The sequence below is a fragment of the Spodoptera frugiperda genome, chromosome 22 (genome assembly GCF_023101765.2).
Source record: "Spodoptera frugiperda isolate SF20-4 chromosome 22, AGI-APGP_CSIRO_Sfru_2.0, whole genome shotgun sequence".
In the NCBI taxonomy this organism is placed as follows: Eukaryota; Metazoa; Arthropoda; class Insecta; order Lepidoptera; family Noctuidae; genus Spodoptera; species Spodoptera frugiperda.
Genome location: NC_064233.1, coordinates 1,334,181 through 1,346,881, shown reverse-complemented (window position 1 = coordinate 1,346,881; position 12,701 = coordinate 1,334,181).

Genomic DNA, 12,701 nt, shown 5'->3' with positions numbered 1-12,701 from the left:
GAAAATATTTATTTAAGTAAATTTTCGAGGATGCTCGTTTAGTTTCGAACTATACCGGGACTCATAATCATGAGTTGGCGAAATTAGTCGAGCATCTCCAAAAATGGTATGTAAGATTATTATTTAATATTGCAATATATAATATATGTTCAAGTTACAGTAAATATTATATTTATGTTTGTTTTAAGTTTACCAACTTACTATATGTAGAGTTTATGAAACTTAAATCGATTTCAAGGTTATGGGTTTATGGATTACCATTAAAGTATTGGTTCACGGCCCAGTGTCACAGTGACTGTATTTGTTTAATATAATGTAACAGTTTTGTTGCAATTACCGATAGTTATAGTATATCTTAGCATAAACTATAATATAATAACGGTGTTTGGATGTTTGTCCGTCAATCTCGCTGAAACTATCGAATGGATTTTGATGTTAGTATACAGTTAGAGTTTAAGCTGACTTGGGTGATAGTGATAGGATGTCCTATGTGTTATTCCAGACCACAATCTACCCCTGTTCCAAATTTCATTCCGATCCCTTCAGCCATATTGACGTGATTGAGTAACAAACATTCACATTTATAATATTAGTAAGATAGACTCACTACGACATATCACACTCGCTCAATACGTGTTTAAGTAAGTAAGTATAGGGCCCTGAGTTATATAACCTCCAATGTTAAGATTACTCTGAAATTCTTCTAAATAGGTTTATTGAGAAATTATTGAGTATTTTCTGTTTACGAAAATTCTCAATTGCTCACAACATAACTGAATGGATGACTTATGAATACTGTATCTTATTACTATTACTCAGGGCCTGCAATAAGTCGACGCTCAACCACACGTTAGCATAATATTATTAGATAATTACAATTAAATACGACTGCTTGTCCGTCCGTTCATATATTTCATGAGCTTTCTACCCCACATTATTCACGATTCGACAGCTATGACACGGCACTCGATTTATTGAAACCATTTGATTCAATCTAAAATGAGGATAATTTTCGCGAATTTGTTTGAAGAAGCACACAGTCTCTGCAAGCTATGTATAGAGATAGTCCAGTCAACCGACACAGTGTGTAACTAGGGGCCAAATTATTGTAAATGTTAGAGTTTAGTATTATTGAAGTGTCCGGTGCTTGCTCCGGACCAATGTTCCTGTACTTTAGAAATATTTCTCTATATTCATATAATATGTAGTATTGGCTAGTATATCTGCCGTGTTTGTGTCCACCAGAGTGCCTAGTGCGAGGTCTTTTTTCACATTTGATACGCATCGTAACCGCGGTGTGATTGGTTGATTGTAACAGCCAATCAGAACGCGGAACGTCATAAACGTGTCGAACGCATGATTTAATTTACAAAATTCATAATAAAGTATAGTTTTTTGCATTCCAACAAAAGTATTGAATCAAAATTGATTATTGGGACAAATAAACCTCACGCTACACGTGGCGCTACCTGGTGGGCAACAAACGACAGCCCTCATTGTATAAGTATATATGTAGCAGGGAATGTTTAGTTATAAAAGAGTTTATCTCAGATTGTTGCAACATGTAATGTAGTGTGCAGTGCGCACGTCAGTACGCCTAGCTACTCAGGAGTGGCACACATTTTAAAATGAAATATAGTAAATAGTAATACGTATTTTCATATAATTATGCATTTATTTAGCTATTTACAGATACATTTGGAAGCAAAGAAACGGAGCCACTAGCGCGTTTTTTCCTTTTAATTTCTTCATTAATATTTTCTGATACAAGTATTTTAATAATTGGTCAAGTACCTATGTCTTATGAAACGCAATTTATTGGCCTTTAAAATGTTAGCATTTTATTATGTAAAACAAATATTGTTTAATCTTATAAAGGGTTCTTTTAATTGGAAAAACCGCTCGTGGCTTCGTTTCTGTATGTATGTTGAACACTACAAATTGTAAGAAATAAAGTTGTGTCCCTTACTGTGAATTATGTCCTCTTTAGTTTAATGTTGTAATGCCCCTATATTGTAATTCCTGACGTTTTATGTTCTTCAAAGCTCGTTCATACTTTATTTTCATTAATATGTTGTTATTATTTACCTAAACTGTGCCTTATGTTGTACGCAGTAAGGCGCAGTGTCGCGTGCGCACCGCCACGCTACACACCGCGAGTTGTATGTCCGGCGTTAGTTGAATGTGTTTGTACAGTGAACTATTTGTAAGCAATAAATAATATGTTTGTTTCCAATGTTTGCTTTTATTATTATATATATTATACCATTTTTATACAATTGATGATGAGCCCACAGCGCCGCCCGCGGACTCTATCAACAGAGAGAAGTGACAAAGCTTGTTTATTGTCATACTAACATTATAAATGTGAAAGTTTGTTTGATTGGATGTTTGTCCCTCAAAAACTACTGATTTTGCGTTTTTGTCGTTAAGTCAAGCCGTGTGACGTTACCGGAAATCCTTCCCGCTATCCCTAAGCTCCAAATAGCCGGCAACGCACTTGTATTGTAACTCCTCTAGTTTTGTGGGTGTCCATGGGAGCAGATTGCTTACCATCAGATGAGCCGTCTGCTTACTGTTATAAATATTAACAAAATACTCTAGTCCCTTACTGCTAACGCCATCTATTATCATTCATGTCAAATATATATGAATGACTGTACGATTATATGTATTGAATGAACGGATTAAATTTCAAATTAAAGTTCAGTTGATTGCAAACCATCCTAGCGTTTTATTAGGTTATGGGCCCAGTCCCATTATCGCGAAAAATATAGTGATCAATTTGTGCAGTTTTTGATAAAAATGTCGACTAATTATCTAGCGAACGTCCCGAAGTTGAAAGGTCGTGAGAACTACGACGATTGGTGTTTCGCGGCAGAAAACGTGCTAGTGCTCGAAGGCATGGCGGACGCTATCAAGCAACCATTAGCGGAAACGGCGACAGCGGTGCAAAAAGCTGATGATATGAAGGCGAAAGCTAAACTAGTTTTAACCATCGATGCATCCTTGTACATTCATATCAAGCAGTGTGCAACAACGTACGACTTGTGGAAAACATTGAAGAATATGTTCGATGATTCGGGCTATTCACGAAAAATTAGTTTGCTCAGACATCTCATCAGTATACGTCTAGAAGACTGCGATTCGATGACCAGCTACGTCAGCCAGCTAATAGAAACCGCGCAGAAACTGCAAGGAACTGGTTTCGAAATAAATGACCAGTGGATCGGATCACTGATGTTGGCCGGATTACCGGAGAAGTTCGAGCCGATGATAATGGCAATCGAACATTCAGGTATCAACATCAGCGCGGACGCTATAAAGACAAAATTGTTGGACATGAGTTTTGAGATTAAGTCGGAAGGTGCATTCATGGCGGGAAAACATCATCAAAAAGGCGGCAAAAGTACCATTCACTCACAGCGCGGCGTCGGCAGCGGAATGAACGAAAGTAGAACGAATCATTCAAATGTCAGTAATGGCGGCAACAACACATCGCCGAAAACAAAACTAATTCGATGTTATAAGTGCAAGCAGCCTGGACATTTTAAAAACCGATGTCCAAACGCAGAAAAAATGAGGACGAATGCATTTAGTGCAGTTTTTATGTCAAAACAGTTCAGTCAGACCGACTGGCACTTGGATTCCGGCGCAAGTACTCATTTGGTGTCCAACAGGAATTTATTGTCGAATGTTTGTAATCAGCCCAAGATCAGCGAGATTATCGTGGCAAATAAAACGATAGTGCCTGTGGAGTGCTCAGGAGATCTACAGATTACGACGTGTGTCGGTAGTAAACTTCACAAGATAAATGTAAACAATGTTTTGTATGTACCAAATCTGACCACTAACTTACTCTCAGTGAGCAGAATAATTGCCAATGGAAACAGAGTCGAATTTGATCGAAGTGGTTGTTCAATTTATAACTCACAGAACGAGTGTATTGGAGTGGCCAAATTGGAAAATGGTGTATACAAATTGTGTGTGAAAACTGAGCAAGTGTTTGCAGCATCAGCAAGCGTATCCAGTACAACTTGGCACAGACGTCTTGGACATATGAATGCCACTGATATGCAGAGATTGAAGAGTGGAGTGGTTGATGGTGTCAGTTATAATGAAAAATGTGACATCACTAAGAACAGCTGCACAGTTTGCTGTGAAGGGAAGCAGACACGACTTCCATTTCCTCACAGTGCTAGTAAAAGTCATGGAGTCCTGGAACTGGTTCACACAGATCTATGTGGACCAATGGAGAATCTGTCATTAGGAAAAGCTCGTTACTACATATTGTTTGTTGATGACTTTAGCAGGATGTGCACTGTTTATTTTCTCCGAGAGAAGAATGAGACCTTCAAGTACTTTAAGCAATATAAAGAGCTTGTTGAGAATCAGCAATCGAGAAAAATTAAAATATTAAGGTCTGACAATGGCGGTGAGTTTTGTTCAGCAGAAATGGAGAACTATTTGAACCATTGTGGGATAGTTCATCAGAAAACAAACAGCTACACTCCGGAGCAGAATGGACTATGTGAGAGGTACAATCGATCCATAGTGGAGAAAGCTCGTTGTCTCCTGTTTGATGCTCAGTTCCAGAAATATCTATGGGCGGAGGCTGTGAATACTGCCGTTTATATTATCAACCGTGCCCCTACTGCAGGAATCAGTCCAAGTACCACTCCACATGAAATATGGACAGGCAGAAAGCCAAGGTTGGATCACCTGAGAATCTTTGGCAGCCCAGTCATGGTACACATCCCTAAAGAAAAGCGCAGAAAGTGGGATAAGAAATCAAAGAAAATGTTCCTAGTTGGATATGCAGAAAATGTCAAGGGATACCGCTTATATGACCCAGTGGCACGAGATGTAATTGTAGCCAGAGATGTTGTGATCATGGAGAACATTGATGACAGCTCAACAACAACCATCACCATAAATGAGAGCAGCCCATCTGAAGATGTAGAGGAGCAAGAACTTTCTGAGAGTGACAAACAGAAGGATGAGACATATGTTCCAGATGATTCTTCGAGTGTCACTGATGAATGTTACTCTGACACATTGCTGCCAGAGGATGTTGATCTTCTTCCTATGCAGGTTGACACAAATGTGCCCGAGAAACGTGTGAGGCGTAAACCAGACTACTATATGGCGAATTTGTGTGCGGAAATATCAGGTGAAGAGCTTAGTGTTAGTGATGTGTTAAACAGTTCAGAGAGTGAACAGTGGCAGTGCGCAATTACAGAGGAGTTGAAATCATTTAGTGAAAATGACACTTGGGAGTTAGTAGATAGGCCAAAAGACAAAACAGTGGTGAAAGCCAAGTGGGTGTTCAAAAAGAAACTGAACAGTGATGGTGAAGTGCGGTACAGGGCCAGGCTTGTGGCCAAGGGCTTTACTCAGAAAAAAGGTATTGACTTTCATGAGACATTTTCTCCAGTGTTAAGATACTCAACATTTAGATTGTTATTAGCTTTAAGTGTTCAATTTGATTTAAAAATGAACCATCTTGATGTACCAACAGCCTTCCTTAATGGTTTTCTAAGTGAAACTGTGTTTATGGAAGTACCAGAATGTTCAGAATTTCAAAATTGTAATAACAAAGTGTTGAGGCTTAAGAGAGCAATATATGGTCTGAAACAATCAGCTAGAGCCTGGTACATAAGAGTTGAAGATTGTTTGTTGAAATTAGGCTATAGAAAGTCAAACTATGAACCTTGTCTTTTTATAAAAAGTTGTGATAATACTAAAATTTACATTGCTCTATTTGTGGATGATTTCTTTGTATTTTATAACTGTAATAGTGCATATACTGAGCTGATAGATGTATTAGTTAAGAAATTTAGAATTAAGGATTTAGGTCAGATGAAACAGTGTCTAGGTATGAATATAAATGTATGTAAAGACTGTATTACTGTAGACCAAAAGCAATATATAGATACTATTCTTAAGAGATTTAATATGTCAGATTGTTCACCTTGTGATACTCCTATGGAAATTAATTTAAAATTGGAAAAAGGTGTTAACAGTAGCTTAGATAAGAAATATCCATACCAACAGTTAATAGGCAGCCTTATGTACTTATCAGTATTAACAAGACCAGATATTACATTTAGTGTTAGTTTCTTAAGTCAGTATAACAATTTCTTTAATGAAAGTCATTGGAAACATTTGAAACGTTTATTGAAGTATCTTAAGAAAACTAGGGATTTTGGTTTAGTGTATAAGAAAACCACTGATGATTTACATGGTTTTGTAGATGCTGATTGGGCTTCTTGTTCCTTAGACAGGAGGTCATATACTGGATTTTGCTTCATTATGTCTAACTCTGTAGTGTCTTATGAATCAAAGAAACAAAAGACAGTAGCCTTATCTAGTACTGAAGCAGAATATATGGCCTTATCTGAATCCTGTAAAGAAGGCATTTATTTGAAGAATATGTTAGGTGAGCTTGTACAGTGTAGGAATATGCCACTTTGTTTGTATAGCGATAACCAAAGCTCTATTAAATTGGCATCTAATCCCTTGTTTCACAATAAGCGTACTAAGCATATTGATATCAGGCACCACTATGTAAGAGAATGTGTGTTAGAAAATAAAGTTAAAATTGAATATGTGTCGACAAATAATATGCCAGCTGATTTACTGACCAAGAGCCTTTGTAAGGATAAACATTATAAATTTCTTAGTTTGATGGGTATTTCAAAAGTGTAATTTAGTCAAACATGTGCGATAAAAGTAATTTTCTGATATGTATTATATTGTTTTGGGAATTTAGATTATTTTGTTAGGTCAGGGTGTTATAAATATTAACAAAATACTCTAGTCCCTTACTGCTAACGCCATCTATTATCATTCATGTCAAATATATATGAATGACTGTACGATTATAATATTTATTGAATGAACGGATTTAATTTCAAATTAAAGTTCAGTTGATTGCAAACCATCCTAGCGTTTTATTACTTACCGCCCTACCTCTTGAAAAAACTGTTCAATATCTAAACTCTATCCGTAAATCTGTATTTAATAATATACTAGCTAATGTCCACAGCTTTTTAGAACATTTCTTTTTTGTTACCAGCTATCTACCTTCCAGTGGAAGGTTCGTCCAAACTATTCCAGCTATTTCATAGATTAGCTAGAACAGACAGACAGACGTACAAATATTGTAAAAACAATTATTTCGGTGTTTTATTTCGTCGCATGTGTTTATTTTTTTATCTATTACTAGCGGACCCGACAGACGTTGTCCTGTCTACACGTCTTTAATTTGAAAATATTTTTTTAATAAGCTAAAACATTCTGGACCTTTTTGATGAAAATTATTATTCAAATGTTATGACAATATCTAACGTCATAATATTTGACACTGCGATGGTAGCTCCGTCTGTTGAATCCAATGTAAAACATTCCAAAATCAACAACTACTAATAAATTAAAAGTTAATTAAAAAAAACATTGTCCGGCGGACAAAATTGTGAATCTAAACCATTCTCAGATCCTCTTGAACACACATAAAAAATTCATCCAAATCGGTCCAGTCGTTTAAGAGGAGTTCAGTGACATACACACGTACAGAAGAATTATATATATATATAAAGATATAATAAAAAAAGGTAATTTAAAAAACTAAAAAACCCGACTGCGTTTCTTTATAACATTAAAATGAAAAAAACCCTAAAACAAGAATACAAGAAAATTTTAAGCAGTCGGGACCCATTCTAAATATTATGAAGACTTAGTGAGGGCACATACGGCTGGCTTTCTAGAATGGGTCCCGACTGCTTTTATAAAGAAACGCAGTCGGGTTTTTTAGTTTTTTAAATTACCTTTTTTTATTTTCTTTTCTTTTAGTTTTATTATTTATTATAATTTGATATATCTAGTTTCACTCTCACAGTATTAAGCTGAAATCCATCGAGTCGTTCAGGCTAGAGAGTGAGCAATATTCGAATTTGGCGCCAATAATCCGCCATTTTGTTTTTTTAAACATTTTGATATATCCAGTGTCACTCTCACAGTAAATACGAATCTAACGACACCTCTCAAGTCAAAATCCATCAAGCCGTTTAGGCTGCAGAGCGTGCCAAACAATTATACATACATACATACATACATACATACTCTCGAAAAACATAACCCTCCTTCTGGCGCAGTCGGGTAAAAATAAGTCGGGTTTTCCTTCCTGACGCTATAACTCCAGAATGCACGAACCGATTTGCACGGTTTTGCATTCGTTGGAAAGGTCTCGGGCTCCGTGAGGTTTATAGCAAAGAAAATTCAGGAAAAAATCAAGAAAAAAGCAGGAAAACAGGGAAAATCATTGGTGGCGAAACGGAGTTCGCCGGGTTTGCTAGTTCATTATAAAAATCTTCCTACGCTCTCATTACACGACTTTTCCTAATTCGCCAAGAGACTTATTAGTCTAGATCTAGACAGTAGGTTGTTCGAATGCATCTCTGTAACGTGACTTGACAAAAATATTGCAAGCCACCGCGCCACTATAGAATTAAAGTACCTGATAACATATAATACCTGATAACGACACAATGTCCCTCCACCTGCCCGTGTTTGTAAACAGTACTAGCGTGATATATTTAGATCTGATATACGAACTGATATCTACATCCGCCTGTATATACACCCGATACATAATGTTGGAGTGTCTGTTTGTAACATTGGAATAACCACGTTTTACTCCATGCATAATTTTGGTGCCTCGTTGGTCGAGTGGTCGCAAATGTGACTGCCGGACAAGGGGTCTCGGGTTTGATTCCCAGGTTGGGCAAAGTATTACTGGGCTATTTTCGGTTTTTCGAAAATTTCTCAGTAGTAGCACGGAGCCTGAAATTGTGCCCAGTATATGGCAATAGGCTCACCCCCTATTACATGGGACTTATAACACAAATGGTGAAAAGTGGGTGTACAGTGGCATTACGTGCCGTAATGTGCACCTCTCGAAGGGGTAGGTCCCTTCGGGGATAAAAACGCGTGACGTTGTTTTATTGTTGTTGCATAATTATGAACATACATCGATAAATAACAGCAAATTTTTTTTTTTCTGCAATTTTTGTCTGTCTGTTTGTTCTAGCTAATCTCTGAAATGGCTGGACCGATTTTGACAGGAATTTTATTGACAGGTAGCTGATGTACTAAGAAATAACTTAGGCTACTTTTATTTTAGAAAAAAAATATTTTAAAAAAGCAAAATTCTGTCAGCAGTAATTCATTATTTATCACGGACAATGTCGCGTGCAACAGTTAGTATAATACACGTACAATATAAATCTAAATTTGGAATAGTTATCTAGGCGGATACATTCGTCCTTGGTGCGAAATTATGCGTTATCAAAGTCTTACACTTCACGAAGCAAGTACAAAGAAGAAATGCCATGCGACGACCTAGCGGTTTATTGTTACTGTTGCAAAAAAAAGATTTCTTTCGCCTTGGGCGAGGAGAAAGGGAGTGTCAGACCCTTACTGACTAAAAACTACCCCGTTCCTACTGCTTTTCGAGCCGGAGCCCCTACATTGCAAACAGAGACTTAAATTTTATTTATTAGTCTAGATAGGTATATATGACGACATTTGTTAATAGTTAGCGAAAGACTTGCCTTCACCACTTACCATCAGCTTATAGGTTTAAAATTATTATCTATATGCTTGAGTATATATTATACGAGTATTACCTATACTTGTCACCACTTATCCCAGTACCGGGACACACTAACAAGTAACTGTTTGAAATAATGATGAATGAACGAGAATCATGGTGAAATTAGTATTGCAGAACCAGTCCGCTAGTTGCAGCATCTACTGATCTACGGAACTGCATCCTACGTCAACGGTGTAGAGTCCACAATATGGATGCAGCTCATGACTCATGACATAGTGACGATGTAGTTAGTGTCATTAGTGCTACATATATGTAGGGTAATGTAAATATTTTAATGAGACGGCCGTGATGCAGCAATCAATGTAGCATTCAGAAAACTGATCCAAATCCTACAACCGATAAAAATCTAGAACAAAGGGTATATTCGTTTTTCATTGGTCTAAATTACTAATTCAGTGGCCGTGATCCGGGCTGCCCTCACGGATTCACCGCACCCGGCAGGCTTCGACCTACCGCTCGTTTGCGGCAGGTCCCGCCACGTTAGTAGCCCTAGGAGGCTGCTTCCCTTCCTCGAGTAGCGCGCGTGGAACACTACGCTAACGCCTACTCTCGCCTATACAGCGGACGTCTGACTCCCCCAGTCAGTCGCCCGCAGGCCTTTCCTATGGAGGTCGTAGATCGGCTGCCGCCTCACGGCGCTGACGATTGGCGCGTCTACGGCGGGAGGGAAAAGATCTTGATTCCCTCTTCCTTTCAGCCGCTTCGTTTGCCAACATTACTTGTTCACAGAAGGAAGCGACTCCGTCCCATGCACTCTCACTGTCGACCATAGCTTGTATAACAGTCGACAGTGACTGCAATGAGTTCACGGCGCGGCTCTGCCCATGCAGAACATTCTTCGAGCGTATGCCGCGCCGTATCCTCCAACCCACCATCGCAGTGATGACACACCGATGTCTGCTCCTAGCCTTTGCGACAAAAGTACTTTCCAAAGCAGCCATGTCCGGAAAGTACCTGCGTTATCCGGAAGGTTAGGACACCATGCCCTCTGCCGATCCACGCCTCCATGACGGGACTTACTGCCGCTATAATGGCGTGCTCTGCACTAGGTTGCGCAAGTCGTGTTTTCCACTCCGTTATTGTGTCACGACGGAGTTCAGTCCTTCGTGCCTCAAGAACTCGAGGTGGATATCGCTCGCCCCGGGCAGCCAGCTCCCCGCGCCACCTATATAGTGATGCGAGAGCCTTTGCTTCCAAGTCCCAGGGTGGGGATCCAGCTAAGAGGCTTGCAGCCTCGAAAGAGATCGTGCGGTAACCCCTTATCACTCTGATGGCCATCGCGCGCTGCGAACTTCGTAGTAAAGCGACATTGGGCGCCGTCAGTCCATCCGCCCAAACTGGTGACCCGTAGAGGGCCATTGACCGCACGATCCCCATGTATAGCCACCGGCAAGATGTGTTAGGATTCCCCAAATTGGGAAGCAACCGCGAAAGCGCCGCTGCTGCTCCCCTCAATTTGGGAACCAGTTGCCGGAGGTGGGGTCCGAAGCTCCAACGACTGTCAAGGACTAGACCAAGATATTTAATAGTCGAATTTACTGCGATACGAACTCCTCCAACCACAATGTGTGAAGCTGCCGGTGGACCTCGCCGAGCCCCATGGAAGCAAATGGCCTCGGATTTATTAAGAGCCACCTCCAGCCCCAGACGCCGGATCCTTGACACGACTTGCGCAACACCTGCCGTCGCCAGTAGCGCAGCTTCACGGTAACTCTTTCCGCGTGCCGTTACCAGTGTATCGTCCGCATAGCACGTAACTACAACGCCGTGCAGAAGAGCACCACGAAGTACCCAGTCATACCCGATGTTCCACAGGAGCGGTCCCAGGACCGATCCCTGTGGAACACCGGTCGATACCTCTCGCCGACCCCATGTTTGAGCACCCGGGTAGATTATTGCCCTCTCCGATAGGTAGGCGTCGACTGTGTAGCGCAGGTAGGTAGGCACTCCATGATACCGGAGTGCCTCCTTGATACAGTTCCAGGGCAAGGTGTTGAATGCATTAGCGATGTCTAAAGACACCGCCAAGACCACCTCACCCCGGGACACAGCTTCATTCGCTAAGGTCTTCACTTGCATAATGGCATCCACAGTCGAGCGCCCTTGACGGAATCCAAACTGGTTGTCTGCCAAATCTGGCCCTTCTGATGACAGGTGTTTGACGAGGCGGTCAGTGATGATTCGCTCGAACAACTTGCCTACCTCGTCCAGCAGTACGATGGGCCGATAGGCAGACGGAGAGTCAGCCGGGCGTCCTGCTTTCCTGATCAGAACTAGCTTTCCAGATTTCCATTGCTGTGGAAACCGTCCCTGTTCCAGACATGCGCTCATTAGACTCCGCAGTCGAGGCCCGAGTGCCTCCATTGCCAGAACCCATGCCCGACCAGGAATTCCGTCGGGCCCCGGGGCGGTATTTTTTGCCTTGAGCCGAAGCACTGCCGTTCTTAGTTCGACCTGGGTAACCTCGGGTATTTCGACATCTCTCACGATGGGCGCCGAAGGCGGAGCCATAGGTGGTGGTATGTGAGCTTCTCCAGCCGGAAAAAGGGCACTCACAATATTTTGCAACAGTTCAGGTCGCAAACTCTGGGTTAATGGAGGCGCCCAAGGGCGAAGCTTACCCCGGACTGCAAGGTATGGGCGTCCCCACGGGTCCCGATTCAGTGCAGTAAGCTGCTGCTTGTGGGCCTCGGCCTTGGCCCGCACAATGGCAATTTTGAGTTCCTTTTTCGCCGCCCTATAGGCGTCATAAAGATTCGCCTCGACGATGTCCGCGTCCGGTGCGCGGAGCCGTCTCCTCCGATATCTGGCATACTGACGCCTCGCCGCCATGCAGGCAGCACGAAGGTGCTCGATGTCTTGAGACCACCAATACACTTGAGTACGCGGGGGCAGTGTTCGATGCCGAGGCATCGCCGCGTCACAAATGTGCGTCATCGCCGTCTGGAACCACTGCGTTTCTGCGTTAATGTCAGAAGGCCTATCTGGTGCAGACACCCAAGCTTGGACGATTGCGGCTTCTCGG